The following is a 16831-nucleotide window of genomic DNA, read 5'->3' as shown; positions in this document are numbered from 1 at the left end:
AAAGTCTACCGGGATGAAAAACTTCCCAATTCGCACGGGGACGTCTTCCCATATCCCTAACGGTGTCTTCGTTGATCTATCGGCCATTTGAAGTGTGATGTTGGTGCATTTAAGCTCTCCCATTCCCAACCTTTTACTTACCGAGTACGGCATGACACTCACACTAGCCCCTAGATCACATAAGGCTTTGTTGATCGTCGTGTCGCCAATGGTACACGGTATTGAGAAGCTTCCCGGATCCTTTAACTTTGGAGGTGAACTCCCTTGAAGTATTGCACTACTCACCTTAGTGAAGGCGATAGTCTCAAGTTTCCGGATCGACTTCTTCTTTGTAAGGATATCTTTCATGTATTTCTCATAGGCCGGAGCGTGATTGATTAATTCCGTGAAAGGAATTGAGACTTCTAAATTCTTCACAATTTCCATGAATTTTCCAAGTTGATCATCAAATTTGGGCTTGGCTTGACGACTTGGAAAAGGAAGTCTAATCACAATGGGCTCCTTCTCCTTGGCCTTGTCTTCATTTTTCTTTGAACTTTCTTCTTTTGATGATTCTCCATCTTTGGAGTTTTGCACAATTTCTTCCTTTTCACTAGCTTCCACAACTTCATCCTCTACTTGCTTCTTCGGTGCTTCATACCTTGTACCACTTCTCAAGTGAATGGCAAGAACGTTTCATGTCTAGGGGATTACTTTGAGGTGGTAATTGCCCCTTTTGTCTTTGTGAGCTTGAAGATGCTAGTTGAGTCAATTGTGTTTCCAACATCTTGGTGTGAGCTAGAATGTTGTTGATGGTGGTTTCCTTTGCTTGGCCATCTTTTTGCATTTGAGTGAAAAATTCTTGTTGATTCTTTTGCATTTGGAGGATCGCTTTTTGGACATCAAAGCCTTGGTCATTTTGGTGATTGTATGGATTTTAATTTTGGTAACCTTGATTTTGATTGTAAAAGGGTCTTTGATTTTGGTTTCTCATGGGTGGTGGAGTGTATGTTGTTTGAGGGTTTTGAACATTTTGGCTTTTGTATGAGAGATTTGGATGGAATTTGGTGTTTTCATTGTAAAAGTTGGAATAAGGGGTACCACTCTTGTATGCTTGGAAAGCATTCACTTATTCATTTGTTCCCCTACATTCACCTTGGTCATGTCCCAAAGTTCCACAATTCTCACATATCCCACTTGGGATTGATGAGGATGCCGTCATGGCATTAACATGATGCTTCGATGATTTTGAATTTTCCTCAAGTCTAGCCATAGCTTGTTCAAACTTCAAGTTGATTGTGTTAATGTGAGCACTAAGTTGAGCACCCAATTGAGTAACGGAGTCCACTTCATGCTTTCCTCCTCTAGTAGCCTTGCGAGGTCTACTATATTGTGAGTTATGGACCGCCATTTCCTCAATCTTGTTCCATGTTTGATTGTCATCAACTTCGGTGAACATTCCATTTGATCCCATATTGAGAATGTTCCTAGAATCTTCATATAAACCATTCCAAAATTGTTGCACCAAAAACCATTCGCTAAGTCCATGGTGAGGACATGAGCGACAAATTCCCTTGAACCGCTCCCAAGCTTCATACAAAGACTCTTCATCCCTTTGCTTAAAACCCGTAATTTGAGCTCTTAGCATGTTAGTCTTTTCCGGTGGGTAGAATTTTTTGTAGAAAGCTAGAGCCAACTTCTTCCAAGAATCTATTCCAAGGGTGGCCTTATCAAGGCCCTTCAACCATCGCTCAGCGGAGTCTTGCCGATTAAGGAAAAAGGAAATAAGACCCATCTAATTTGGTCTTGAGTCACGCCCGTTTGAGAGATAGCATCACAATAATCGCAAAAGGTTTCCATATGAGAATGAGTGTCCTCACTAGGCATCCCCCCGAATTGGCTCCTCTCAACTAATTGGATGAAGGCGGACTTGGCGATAAAATTTCCGGTGAGATGTTGCGGTGTAGGAGTACCATTTGGTAGATTCTCCTCGGTGGGTACGGAGTGTGACGAGAATTTTGGCATTGTAGGTGGATTTTGTGGGGTATTGTGTAATGGGTTCTCTTCTCCTTCTATTGCGAAAGGATTGACAAACTCACTAGTGGGTTGGACAACTTCACTAATACCTCGTAAATTCCTCCTAACAACTCTCCTATTGTTCGTCAAGGTTCTTTTGATTTCACGGTCGAAAGGTAACAAATCACCTTGTAACCTTCTAGACATGCAAAATATCAAACAACTCGAAAATGATTAGAACAAACCTTGAGGAGTTTTACTTCCTCAAGGCGAAGAAAGACACAACTAATGACAATAAAAAGAAATCTAAATCAAACAAACACCGTCCCCGGCAACGGCGCCATTTTTTGATGCGATCCCGCTAAGTGTTCACAAATTAAGATGTGGTCGTTGGTCACGGTCGAATCAAAACACAATTTATAGCTCCACAAGCAACTCTACAATTAGTAAAGAGGCAAGTAAAGGTCGGATCCCAAGGGACGGGAGTTGAAATGAGAATTCTATTGTAACTAGTGGTGTCTAAGGGGTGTCACAAATTGGGTTGATGTAGAAGGTTACTAAACTAAAATAGCAATGAAAATAAATCAAGCAAGATGAATTAAAGGGGTGTAAACAATTGATTAAAGGCACTAGGGTGTCATGGGGTCATAGGGGAATCATGGGATATGATCATACAAACATGTTCTCAAATTATAAGCAAGCTATTATTGTTGTGATGGATTGAGTTGGGTTATATCTTACAATCCTAGGAAAGTTTGGGTCCCGGAGCCGAGTCGATTAGATTGTACAACACCTACAAGTCGACTTAATCTTCCCTACTCAACAACATGCATGGTCTAATGAGACTCGAGTTGGGTTATGTCTTACGAGTCTCATTGAAAAGATAGAAGATGATAGTAAATGCAAGGATTCATAGGCTTAGCATTTCATCAAATATAACATGTGCATGAGTTGAGATCAAAACAAGCAAGCAAATAAAACATGAAAGCATATTAATTTAAGCATGAATCATTCCCCATGTTGGTTTCCCCTAATCACCCATTAACCCTAGCTAAGAGACTACTCACTCATTATCATGTTGATCATGCTAGCAAGGTTGTCAATCATACCAACAATATGAAACATGATGAATAAATGAAAGTAATTAGCAATAATTAAAAAGGGATTAAGAGATTATACCTACTAATGATTCCAATAACAAAGCAAAAGATAATAGAAGTACTTGAATGCTTGATTGAGAGGTTGTCAATCTCCCAACAATAACCCAAAATAATCTTCAATTACCCAAAATAAATGATGAACAAAAGAGAGATTAAAGAACTAAAACTTGGATTAAAACTTGATTAATACTTGATTACAATATTAAAGAGAGATTTGATTGATATTAACTACACTAATTATTGATAAGAAGAACATGCTCCTCTAATTAGACTAATGGGGTATTTATAGTGAAAATTAGGGAGGATGCATTAGGGTTAACTAAGGGCTAAACTAGTAATTACACTTTTTAAGTTGAGCAAGGAGGAGCCGGTATTTTCTGAGAGAAGGGCTTCTCTTTCGTAGCTTGGAGAAGACAATCCGTGCTGTGCTGGAATCCGGGCGGAATAGGGTCGGGACGGGCGGATTCTGGCTTTGGAATCCGAGCGGATTCAGGGGAATCCGGGCGGATTGTGGAGGGTGAATCCGAGCGGATTGTGGCAAAGACGCTCGGATTGTGCTGGGGCTGGACGGACGGATTGGTGACAATCCGCTCGGATTGTCAGTCAGCAACAATTCTTCTTCTTTTCTTCCCTTTTCTTCATAAATTCCTTGGGGATTTCCTTGGGGACTCAAGGATCTTTTCTCAACATTGCTCTTCTACTATGATATGTACAAAGGCCTTCTAATCTTGTCCCTCCTTGATGCTTGGTCATTGAATTCGATCAATTTAGTCTTGTTTTGCCATGAAAATGCAAGATTCTTACTCCTTTCCTACCAAGGGATCAAAATCTCAAAGAATATGCAAAACAAAGAACTAAAGATAAGAAATGACCCAAATAAGCACTAAAAAGCATGGAAACGAGGCTAATTCGGGGGCTAAATATGCGCCAATTATGGTCACATCACCTAGGTTAGTTTTAATAGGAAATTATAAATCTTATTTTTGGTACTCACAACGACGGGTATCAAATTTTGGCGCCGTTGCCGGGGAGGCAATTGTTCTAATTTTTAGTTTTTTTTATTTAGTCTTTCTTTTGTTTAAGGGACTTCCGTTCCTTAAACTTTTCTTATATTCTTTTTGTAGTTTCTTCTTATGCGCAGGTCACAGGGTGGTGAACTAGTACCATTCAATCCTGAGATTGAGAAATCCTTGCGCGAGTTGAGACGATCACAAAGGGTATTACCGACAGAGGAAGAGCTGAGTACTCTGTCAAGTTACTACGAGAACGCTCTGTTCAAAGAAGATCCACCTACATCTCCTGCCTCTACTTCTTCAGCTGAGACAGTCACTTCTCCAGAAATTCCAGTCATGGCTGAAGAAGCAACTATTGCTAGTCACTCAGAGCCGACAGCTGCGAATCTCTACAAAGGATTCGAACTGCCAGGGGAGGCAAGAAAATTCGTGCCAAAGCCTTCCTATATTAACTTGGTTGAGAGAAACCAATTTGGGGGAGCTGCAAATGAAGATGCAGCCAAGCATATGGAGATTTTTATCGATTATTGCTGCTCCATACCCCCGCCGACCAGTGTGACTCAGGACCAGATAAAGGAGATCATGTTAATTTTCTCTCTTCGTGATGCTGCGAGGGAGTGGTATAGAGATCTGGATCGAGCCGCTCATGGGATCACCGACTGGAATTAATTGGCCTTGGCATTCTACAAGAAATACTTTTCTGCCTCGAAGACAAATGCCATTAGAGCTCAGATCACGAGCTTTAAACAAGGACCTGATGAGAACTTCCATGAAGCATGGGTCCGTTTCAAGAAACTGGTGCGAACCATACCGCACCATGGGTTTGAAAAATGGAGTCTTTGCAATCAGTTCTATAACGGGCTGTATGACGATCAGAGGGCTATTTTGGATGTTGCAGCCAATGGCCGCTTTGCTGAGAATATGGGAGAGACCAAGGGGTGGAAGATCATTGACGACTTAGCCACCCACAAAGCTGAGTATGGGAATTCCCGAGAAAATCAAAGAAGAGCTGCAGAATCTTCTTCTGTTGCTGCACTAGAAGCTCTCACTGTGAGGTTTGACAAGTATGAGTTGGGAGGAGCTTCAAAAGGAGGGATGTACCATGTTAGTGCTGTTTCAGACGGTCCTTTCGTCTGTAAAAAATGTGGAGCTGAGGGACATGTTTCTGAAAATTGTCCTAGTCCCTTCGAGTCTTGTGCTGCCTTTCAACATTATAGGCAGACAAATACGTACTATGAGCCGAATGTCCACCCAAATTTGAGGTGGAGTAGTCAGAATGTCCTGAATCCGACTCAACCTCCACAGCAGCAGCAGCAGCAGCCCTATGTGCCTCCACATAAGCAGCCATATCAAAAGCCTCCGTATGTTCCTCAGCAGCAGCAACAATCCCAAAATTCAGATTTTACCGAGTTGAAGAACTTATTGCTGAAGGAGTCCCAAGCTAGAGAGGCCGGTATGAAGATGCTAGAGAGCCAAATTGCTCAATTGGCTAGCAAGAATACCACTCGAGCTCTGGGACACTTACCGACTCAAACTGACCAAAAGACGACCCTTAATGCCATCACTTTAAGGAGTGGGTCCACCCTGGAGGGGCCTGCTATGGTCGAGGACGATGCTGCAAAAGATGAGGCGAAACCAAGTCAAAACAAAGCTGTAACGAACAAAGGAAAGAAAAAGGCGTCTACCAGGTATATCAGTCGATCGACTGACATACCCGTTGATCGGCCAAGTCGAGTTACGAAGCTTCTCGTCTGTTCAAGTCGGGCCGATCGATCGACCTCACTGGTCGATCGACTGAGATCGCTGCTGATGGTGATTCTTTTCGTCCTCCGATGCCCGATAATTTGAGGGATCACTTGTTTAGGGGTACGGCAGTCCCGAAAATATTGGGGCAAGACCCGAGTGCTGATGGGTTAGTCTCGGCTCCGAAGTACGACCCGATGTCGATCAATGGTTCACATTTGAGACGGTCTGAAGAGAGTTCAAGCTTCAACAAGGAGAAGGTGGTGGACCTCCAGCCTAAGTCCACGGATGCCGGCATGCGCGATTTAGAGGAGAGGGCTAAGTTACTTCTTACAGCCCCATATCCGGAAAGACTAGTGCCGACGAAGAAACAGGTATCTTTCAATAAATTTGAAAAAGTTATTCGTAGCTTGAATTTACAAGTGCCTTTCCTTGAGTTAGTCAATCAAGTGCCTGCTTACACTAAATTCATGAAACAACTCTTGTCTAAGAAAAAGTCACTTGAAACTGTGCATACTGTCGCATTAACTAAAGAGTCATGCTCTTATTTGTCTCACGCTGCACCTCACAAACTAGAAGACCCGGGTAGTTTTTCTGTTCCTTGCAATATAGGTACCTTCTCTATTGAGAAGGCATTATGTGACTTAGGAGCTAGTATAAGTGTAATGCCCTTGAGTCTTGCTAGGAAGCTCAAATTGACTAGGTTTGCAGTGACCGACATGACAGTACAGATGGCTGACCGATCTGCGGTCCAGCCAATAGGAGTTTTAGAGGACATCCTCGTGCAAATAGGGAAGTTCTTCTTCCCTGTTGACTTCGTGGTGCTCGATATGCCTGAGGATGCCCATATTCCCATTATTTTGGGTAGACCATTTCTGCACACTGCTGGTGCAGTCATAGATGTAGGTTCGGGTACTTTGACCTTCAAAGTTGGGAAGCATTCCATTGTCTTTGCCCAACCTGCTAAGAAGAAAGACCCCATGTGGCCTGTAACTTGCAATACGGTTTCTGAAAAGAAATCCTACTTTGTGCTTCCTGATATGCCCGTCTCTATTCCTATTCCTGTCGTGACCCCTCCGCCCCAAATTGGGAGCAAATTGGAGGAAGATTTGCCTATTTCTGATTTTGCATGAGCTGGTTTGGGGAAGGAAGAGCTGCAAGTTACTCCAGCTGTGAAGGAGCCAATCATTTCACGAGGCGGTCTTGGTTGCCTTAGCTATGGCACTGATGTGGAAGTTGATGATGAGCCGCTCAAGGCAAGGGAGTCCGACTTGGGCTTTGATGAGCAAGAAGAGGTCATTGACTGGGGAGATGATGAAAGTGTTGATCCGTTGAGCCATACGGACGTGGAAGCTAAGAAGGGTGCAGCTGATAAGATAAGCACCGTTGAGGCTACCTCTAGTAGCCAGAAGCCGACGAAGTGGGCCATACCATGGCCATTCTTGATCAACTATTAGTTGATCAAATGCTTTATCAAACATTTACTTTATTGCTTTTAAGACTATCTACCGTATTTTGTGTGCGCGAAACTTCGCATTTTATTTTGCTTGCTTAGGGTTTTAAGCACTTTAGACTTTACTTTGGGTTTTGCGCAATTTTGGGCGCGTATTATTGTGCATTTGCAGGTTTTTAGACCTCATTAGCTCAAGTAATTGAGCAAATACGAAGAAATCAGAAAGTTATAGCAGCTTTCCCAGTCGATCGACTGCCTTCCATGGTCGATCGACTAAGTTGCGCATCTCAGGAGTTTCTGTTCCTGTTCACTTTGGTCGATCGACTGCCATCTATGGTCGATCGACCACAGCCACTGTTGTACATGTTCACGACCTTTCCCCTGCTGTGTTGGGTCGTTTTGCGGGATTAAGGGAGTTTTCTACTCTATTTTATTTCCCGACTCATTTCTGATTTCTTCCATTTTCGTAACTTTGCACATAATTACCGCTTCATTATTGCTTTCTCGATTTTATGCGTGGTACTTTGTTTGTCTTTTCAGGTACTTATTAGTAGCACTGTTGGCTACTGAAACCTCCTAGCTCACGCTGGTTTGGGGAGGTTTCCTTTTGCTGCGCTTAAAGTCTTGTGAGTTCCTGATTTCCACTTCATGTCATATTTATTTATTTCATTTTCTCGCAAATTCCCGTTTCTCTTTTCTTCATTACATGATTTTGCACAATGGGGACATTGTGTGATTTGGTTTGGGGAAGAGTTTTGCGTCGCATTTCATTTGCTTGCATTCACGTTTACATTTCAATTTAAATTTTTTAAATTCATAAAAATTAAAAAATTTCAAAAATTTCAAAAAAATTTCACGTTTATTTTAGCATATAGGTCGAGTCGGAACGGTAGTATTTCCATGATGACATTGCATTTGCATTTGTTTTCGCCTAAGCCTTGCTAAATTGACATCTTATTAGTAGAATCATATATGCATAGTCTACGAGTTTTCGTTAATTTCTTGCTGATCTTGAGACTTGACTTAGATTTTTGGCAACCTACATCATATTTCTGAGATTTAGAGCCTATAACTGGTGACATCTATGACCGGTTTATTTAGGAATGTGAGTAGTACTCCTTATGAGACATGTTACATAAATGTGCATAAATATGAACTTAATCTGCTTAATACCTGTATGCATTCGGTTTGTGGTTTGTTGACACATGTGGTAGAGGTTTTCCTTTATTCGTTTTGCCCATAAGCTCCACACTGCCAAAAATAGCCTTTTTGTCCCATTACTACATCCTACATTTAGCCTGTCCTTTGTCAAGCTAGTAGTTTATGTTGTTGGGATTGTTACTTCGTTTTTGGTGGTATTTGCTCGATTGAGATGTTGTTGGGAAAATGAAAAGAAAGAAATAGAAAAGAAAGGAAAAAAAAGAGATGAAAAATGATTCGGAAAAAGAGAAAAGAGAGTTCTGTACTGTTGAGGCAGTCGATCGACTGCTCCTTTTGGTCGATCGACCAAAGCCCGAGAAGAAAAAGAAAGAATCAATTCGCATAATTCAAGCTTTTATCTTATGGCGATTTTTGCTCCCATGTATTATTCATATCTTATGGGGAGTTGGTTGATTGCTTTTATTCCAGAGATTGTGAGTTTTGTGCTTGCTATAGCACCGTGTCGATTGGATTTTGAGCAAGAAGTTGGATGTTGCCATATGGTTCCATTTTGGTACTAGCTTGATCACCTGTACCTCCACTTTTCCACAAATGTTTTGCCTCTTCTAACCCATACCTCACAATATCCCATATATACCTCGGCATGTGTCATGGTCATTTGTTGGTTGGAATGCATATGTACGGTTATAGAGATTACTTTCATATTAGATTGCAGGCATGTTCTTATAGGTCATAGTTAGGTGAGAGTCATTACAATATGAATTCTTTCTATCCTCTTATATATTCACCTGTGCTTATGAGTGATTTGAGCGACCCGTGAGAGTCCAATTTGATAAGTCTCTACAGTTGACGGTTCAGCAGTTTTTAACGACTTCATAATTCGTTTGCATGATTCATGTGCTAATTGATTGTTGGTTATTGCATGAAAATGGTTTAGGCTATTCAGTTTGTAATTCGCTCTGAGATTGAACTCGTTCCATTAGGTCATTAGATCGAGTCTAGTTCTTGCTTGGGGACAAGCAAGGGTTTGGTTTGGGGAAGTTTGATGCGTGTCTTTTATATGATGTTTTACATCCTATTTTCCACGCATTTCAGAGCTCATTTGTGTAGTTTAAGCTACCATTTCCCCTATTTCCGTCTACTTTCGTGTTTTTGTACATTATTGCAGAAATGTGAAGAATTCAACGAAAATTGAGCTAAATCCGTCCCCGAGTGTCTTGCATTGCATTTGACGTGAAGTATTCACTTAAGAAACGAGCTTGGTGCGCAATTTAAGGCCCAAAAGACAAATACACGAGAAATTGGAAGTCAAGTGTCAACTACTTCAGTCGATCGACCACTGCCTTTAGTCGATCGACCAACCTGCGGGCTCCAGAAGCTACTGTACATTGCTACTCAGTCGATCGACTGCCATGCTTAGTCGATCGACCACACCGCTACTCAGACGAGAATTAAAGGATCGAGGAATAGCAAGCCCATGATACATTAGGTTTTGGAATAATTGTTACGTATATTTTCTATATAACGTAACTTAGAACATCAGATTATTGATTCAGTTTTTACTAGTTCTTTAGCCAGTTTTCCAACATTCAACAATTAGGGTTCTTAATACTATTTCGTACAACTACTTTTGCATTCGGTTTCGGATCCTTTCTCTGCAATTTCTACTGGTATTCTTTCGCTTCATAATTTCAGTCTTATTATCATTCGTAATATAGAAATTGCTAGCTAGTTTCCCAAAGCCAATATTGTTGTTTTATGTTGTCTATTTGTTTAATCGTTTTAATCATGAATTCCGTAGATTTAATGATCAATCTTACTGTTGTTTCCATTATAGTTATGAGTAGCTAAATTGCTTGTGCTAAGATGTAGGGGAATTATAGTGTAGGCGGCAATATAATGAACACGGCCTGAATCGCGTGTCAGTCGATCGACTGCCATACTTGGTCGATCGACTGACCACGTGAGGTTTTATTTTCGTTTTAATTGTTTTAATTCTTTATTCGACGAATCGAGTGCACACGACTAGTTGAATGCTTAATATATGACTGACCCATTAGATCGAGAGATAGGGACAGTTGTTAGACCACCAATTAAAATGACTAAACTATGCTGAGATCGAATGATAGGTAAAGTTTAGATTATAAGTCACTTTTCAGGACGAGAGTCAGTATTAGTGATATTAGGGACTTATAGCGAGATCGAAAGATGCTATCTGTTAAGAGTGGACCGAGAGGACCTCTTTGTTTCCCGCCTCATGTGTTTGATTTAGACCTGCTTAGTATGCTGCCGTCGAAACTATAGTGAACCGACCATCCTAGTACCCTTCTTTTATCTGTTTTATCCATTTATTTAGTTTATTGTCTTTTATTGCTATTAGATGTAGACCAAATCAAATCAACCCCCACATTTGTTACCTTGGACTAAATTAGACAATTAAAAATTACATTCGCCTCCTTGTGGTTCGACCCTGTTACCACTAGCCTAGGTTAGTTTTAATAGGAAATTATAAATCTTATTTTTGGTACTCACAACGACGGGTATCACCATGATTGCCATGCTCTCTTAGTCCATCATCCAGGCATAAGAGTATGGCATAAGGTTGTTGGGCATACCTTGATAGCTAGAAAAGGTACAAATCATCTCACCGAACTTGACTTTATTCTTCTCGAGTCGACTTTGAACATTGGAAGAGAGTTCACAAAGACATACAATGCTTTACGACTTTTGATTGAAAGATGGCTTAATGTTGATTGTGGCAAAGAAGGCACGGCCTTTATTGTCAATGGAGGATTAGTGACTTATTTGGCTCAGCACTTTAACCGGGATTTCAACAATAATGAAACTTATACACCGGTAAAGGGAGGCCATATTATTGATTTGCACACCATGGTTCAAAAGTTCAAATGGGTCAAAAATGATACTCTTGATAACAAATTTGGGTGGTTGACAAATGAAGCTAAATCCTTCATATTGCCTAGCAAAATTTGCCGCTTGAATGTTCATATGCCGAATTACCTTCTCCCACTCTCCGAGGAAGCCGAATATATTATTCAGCACCAAGGGGAAGAAGTTGCCGAGCCCTCCTCCTCCATTATCACCCCACCTTATCCATTCACCTACCACGAGTTCAACCCCGAAAATGCTAAGGCGGGAAACGACAACTTGACCCTATTGATGAAGGAAATGCATAAACAAGCTTATGATGATAGAGTTGATGCTTACAAAGCACAATATCCGCCTCTCCTACATCTTGCTAGGCATGGACTTCTCGATCCATCTTGTCCTTTGCCTAGTTGGGCGGATAAGGAGGTCTTCTTTCCTAGCACTTCTAGAGGTGGTAGATCGGGTGAAGAGGAGATGGTTGTTGATGAGAGTGATGAGCAAGAAGGTGAATAAGAAGAAGAGAATGAAGAAGAAAATGAAGAAGAGGGAAGTGAAAGTGAGAGTGGTAATGACTCCACATCCATGGAGGTTGATGATGCCTCAAGTGAGGAGGTTGATGATGATGATGACGCAATGGGCGAGGACTAGCAAACTCTTGGGAGGATCCTACATTCCTACACCTCCTTTATGGTTTGTCTACTTCTCTTGTTTTTCTTATAATTATTTTATCTTGATCATGATTTGTGGAGTCGTAGCACCATTAGAGGACTAACACCTCGGTTCCATTGAGCTGTTCATTTTATTGTTCCCAATTTTCAAAATCCAAAATGACAAATTTTAGTTTCATGCATTGCATTTTTGTGCATGAACTCCCCCAAAATTTTTGACATTAGAAATAGTGTCTATTTTGGTTTGGGGAAGTTTATGCATATGCATTGGGAGCTAATCTAAATTATGCTCTCCACCATAACAAAAACCCATGCATCATGTAGTATAGTTTAGTTTGCATTTAGTTTTGAAATCATGCATATTCATATAAATTGCATAATTTCCTATCGTATTGGCCATTGAGGACAATGCCCATACTAGTGTGGGGATGGGAAATTCTAACTTCACTTTTTAAATAAAAATAAAAAAAACTTAAAAAATTCGAAAAATACATAAAAATTTGAAAAATTGAAAAATACAAAAACATGTTTATTTCCTTTGTAGTGTAGTCTTGTATATATTGTGTGTTTCCATCCTTTTTCACATTGATCGACTACGCCACATCCGAGACATGAGGATATAGAAGACCGCATGGTATGATCTTTCCAATCTCCTTTTTCCTCTTTATGTTAATGACTATGTGGCTTTATTTTGATTGATGCGGTATAAACACTGTGAATTTAGGATTGCATTTAGATTATTTGGCATATTAGTTGGTAGAATCATATGCATTAGGTTGTATAAATGTTAGTTGCATCATGGCATATAGTTGCATTTAGGAAAAATTTTGCGAAACCGTCTATTTGGGAAGCTTGACAAGTGTATATAGGCCCTTGTAGATACTTTTTCTTCTTAAGACTTTGCTTGTTAGAATACTTGTAAAACACCCTAGGATGTGTCATGCTAGTAGTATCCTTTGACCCATGGATTAAGGCCTAGTCAAGAGTACCTTGTGTTGTGATAACTCCTTGGCTACCGTTTATTCCAAGGTGACCCCTTGAAACCATGCAACCATCATCCATGTTCTACCATATTTTGTCATCAAAGGGAATGGGCACAAAAATTGTTCAAAAATTTGAGTTCAAGAAACGAAATGAAAAGTGAAAAAGTTTGCAATTGCATCAAAATGAAAAAGGAGCAAAAAAAATAGACTCCTAATGCTTCAAATATAAGCACCATCCCTAAAAATGGGGTGACTTTGAAAATGTTCAAAAGAAATGCAAAAAATTGAAAAATTGTCAAGTGTTGAAAATGCCAAACATCAAAGAAATAGCAAAAAGAAAATGTTCTCAAATGTCAAATGCCACAAGAAATTGGGGGGAAAAACAACAACAAAAGCAAACTCCCAAAATGAAACTCAAATACTATCGATCCCTTTTCCATTGAATCCACTTTTGTGCATGGTAGAGAGGGGACGACCCTTCTTCTTGTCTAGGCAAGAAGGGGAATTCGGCGATCCTCCAGTGTTTCTAACACCATAGGGAATCTATTCTTGACAAAAGCATTTAACGACTGAGGACAAAGGTACCCTAGCTTGACACAACTCGGAGGTGATTTATTGGTATCCTTCTAGGCTTAGTAGTTTGAAGAAACCATATCTATAATGGAATGTGTACCCTTGAATTGCTTCCCCTTTAGATAATTTCCGCCACATTGATGAGGAAAGTGGCTATTCTTTTGTAGATGCATCCATTAGTTGATTTTGTGTGCTTTAATGCTTGGATGTGTCGCCATTTTGGCAAGACCCACCTTGCCTTGCAAGAAGCATCCTACCTCATTGTTGTCTTGTTGTGAGATGAAGGGGCGGAGTGAGACCCGCTAATTATCTCATATCGGCTATATTAGTAGGTTAGTTTAAATAAGGGTCCTAGTTTTGTCGCCTCTTTACTCGGGACGAGCAAAGGTTCGGTTTGGGGATATTTGATGTGACCTGATACGTGCATATTCTATACACTTTATTTGCAGCTTTGGCACGTATTTCCATGCGTATTTGTTAGCTTTAAGCTACTATTTCTCCCGAAATGGTTTACTTTGCATTTTCTATGACTTATTGTAGGAATGAGTGGAAGTAAGCTAAATCAAGCCTAAATCGTCCTCCGGAGGCAACTTCAAGGAAGCTTGGAAGAAGGAGGTTCGTACTCACTCACCTCGGGATGCGTGCTTGGAGTGAAGAGGTTGTTCTAGAAGAGAAGAAGGTGTTTATACATAGCTCAGCTAGTCGATCGACCAGCATCCACAGTCGATCGACCAAGGAGTTTCATCTGACGCTACTGGACTGCTATAACCAGTCGATCGACCGTGCTAACCGGTCGATCGACCAGTTTGCGAGCTGAGAATTAATTCTTCGTGTTAGACTTTTAAAAGCCCAACTTGTAATTAACTTTTGGTATCTTTTATAAGCAGAACGCAGCTACAATTTTAGGTCATGTTTTTCATTATTGAAGAACTCAGTTTTAGATCTAGTTTGGAGGCAAGAAAGAGGGACGAAAATCCCGAATTCATTTAATTTGTTCATCATTTTAATTAGTAAGTTTTATGCAAATTCTTCCTTCTTTTAATTCTTGTTATTTCAATTCTTGTTTTACCAATTTAGTTCCAGCAATTCATCTCCTGTCTTTTGTCTTTAATTCAATTCAATTATGTCAATCTTGTTCTTTGCTTTCAATTTTACAATTGTTATAGTTTTAATTATGCTTAGCTAATTTTATTGATTGGGAACGAGGTGAGCCATGGCGTAAATTAGGATTATTTGGTTAGCATGAATTCTTCCACATCGATCTTGTTGTCTTTTGATAAATCTTTTTTATTAGATTGAAAGATTAGTAATTTAAATTATCATTAGATTGGAATTTCCTTTGAGCGAAGGCTTTGAGAAATTCTAGGGAATTATAAGACCGTAAGGTAGATTTGAGCATTGATCGAAAGGCTTGCTCATATTCCCTGAGACCGTATTGTAAGACCTTTGCTACCTTATTGACCTGACCTTAGCCATGGTGAACCGAAGTTCCCGATCTTCTTTTTATCTTGTTGAGAAATCTCATATTTAGCAATTAGTCATTAGAATCAACCAATTTCAAACCCCCCATTTAATTGTTACTTTTATAGACTGAAAATAGCAAACAAAATTAATCTTGTCTCTCTGTGGTTCGACCCTTACTATCACTAGCTATAGTTTTAGTTTGGAATTATAAATTTAATTTTGATACAAAACGACCGTATCAAATTTTGGCGCCGTTGCCGGGGAGACGGTGTAATTCTGTTTGCTTTATTTTTAGTTTATTTTTCTTGTCTCAAGGAACTTTGGTTCCTTGAGGCCGTTGCTTACCTTTGCTTCTAGTTTTGCTTTTGCACAGTTAGAAGACAGGTTTTTGAGAGGAAGACTTGAGTACTCTCAGTTTTGCGAATATGGCTACAATATATGATAATCTTCAGCCAAAGGAGCACCACCTTCAAAAGGGGCACGTGTTACCTACCCCTACTACCGGTAACTTCGAATTTCGTTCCTCTTATATCAATTTAGTGGAGCGAAATCAGTTTGCTGGTCTACCAGATGAGGACCCCTTGAAGCATATAGAAATTTTCACAGACTACTGCTGTTCCATACCTATACCGGCTGGGGTGACTCAGGATGAAGTAAAGGGAGTAATGTTCCTATACTCCTTGAAGGATTCGGCGCGAGATTGGTACCGCTACCTTGATAGGGTAGCAGCTGGAGTCACAGATTGGACATCTCTAGCATTAACCTTCTACAAGAAGTACTTCCCACTTTCAAAAACTGATGCCTTGAGAAGTAAAATTACAAATTTCCAGCAAGGAGCCGATGAGGGCTTTTGTGAAGCATGGGGACGTTTCAAAAGTTTGGTCTGAGCTGTCCCTCACCATGGTTTCCAGCAGTGGTATCTTTGCAACTTATTCTACAATGCTTTATATGATGATTACAAGGTCATCCTGGACGCAGCTGCGAATGGTAGGTTCCAAAACAATATCGGTCAGAATAGAGGTTGGAACACTATTGAGGAGATGGCGGTCCATAGAGCTGAGTTTGGGAGTTCACGTGGAAGTTCACGAAAGCAAAGTGATGAAATGAGTACCGTTGTGACACTCATTACTTCTATTACTGCCCGTCTCGAGAAGCTCGAGGCCTCTGAAGCTTCCAAGGAAAGAGTTGAAATTCCTGTCCACAATTCAGATGAGACCGCGAAGTTGAGAGAAATGGTCCAAACTCTTTTGGTTCAAGTGGCGAATATAGAAGCAGCCGGGATTGAGTCCTCAAAGAATTTTGTGAAGCAGTTGGAGAACATAGAGGCTAAGAAAGTCGCCAATTCTTCAAGCAAATGTGAAGGGCCAATTGAAACGATTAATGCCATTAATATCAGAAGCGGCCTCTCTTATGAAGGTCCCGACAAGCCAAGAGGAGACTCGGGAATTGATGAAGAAGCTAGTTTAATTTCTGGTGCAAAAACGAGCTCAATTGCCAGTGCTTCTGGTCGATCGACCACTACTATCAGTCGATCGACTGAAGTGTCAGATAAAATAGTTCCTAATCATAAACTATTCACACCCAGCAATAGCAGTCGATCGACTGACACCAACGGTCGATCGACTGAGACTCCTGAAGAAACAGTCTCTGTCCAGGAACTATTCACGCCCAACCAGGTTGGTCGATCGACCGAGACCAATGGTCGATCGACTGGGTCTTCAGTGCAGGAAGC

The 16831-nt window shown here is 40.5% G+C and overlaps 3 non-coding genes across 3 annotated transcripts; 1 reads left to right on the top strand and 2 right to left on the bottom strand.

Moving 5' to 3' along the window:
* Positions 1 to 1520: 1520 nt before the first annotated feature.
* Positions 1521 to 1627, top strand: LOC141650652 (small nucleolar RNA R71). Its single transcript, XR_012546673.1, has one exon. It is a non-coding gene; the product is annotated as a small nucleolar RNA R71 (small nucleolar RNA).
* Positions 1628 to 4885: 3258 nt separating this feature from the next.
* LOC141650179 (small nucleolar RNA R71) lies at positions 4886 to 4992 on the bottom strand. The gene has a single exon (XR_012546228.1). It is a non-coding gene; the product is annotated as a small nucleolar RNA R71 (small nucleolar RNA).
* Positions 4993 to 15897: 10905 nt separating this feature from the next.
* LOC141650083 (small nucleolar RNA R71) lies at positions 15898 to 16006 on the bottom strand. The gene has a single exon (XR_012546145.1). It is a non-coding gene; the product is annotated as a small nucleolar RNA R71 (small nucleolar RNA).
* Positions 16007 to 16831: the final 825 nt, after the last annotated feature.

Source organism: Silene latifolia, chromosome 3, assembly GCF_048544455.1.
Source record: "Silene latifolia isolate original U9 population chromosome 3, ASM4854445v1, whole genome shotgun sequence".
Taxonomy (NCBI): Eukaryota; Viridiplantae; Streptophyta; class Magnoliopsida; order Caryophyllales; family Caryophyllaceae; genus Silene; species Silene latifolia.
The sequence above is the reverse complement of the archived record's forward strand: the minus strand, read 5'-3'. Positions and strand labels throughout refer to the sequence as shown.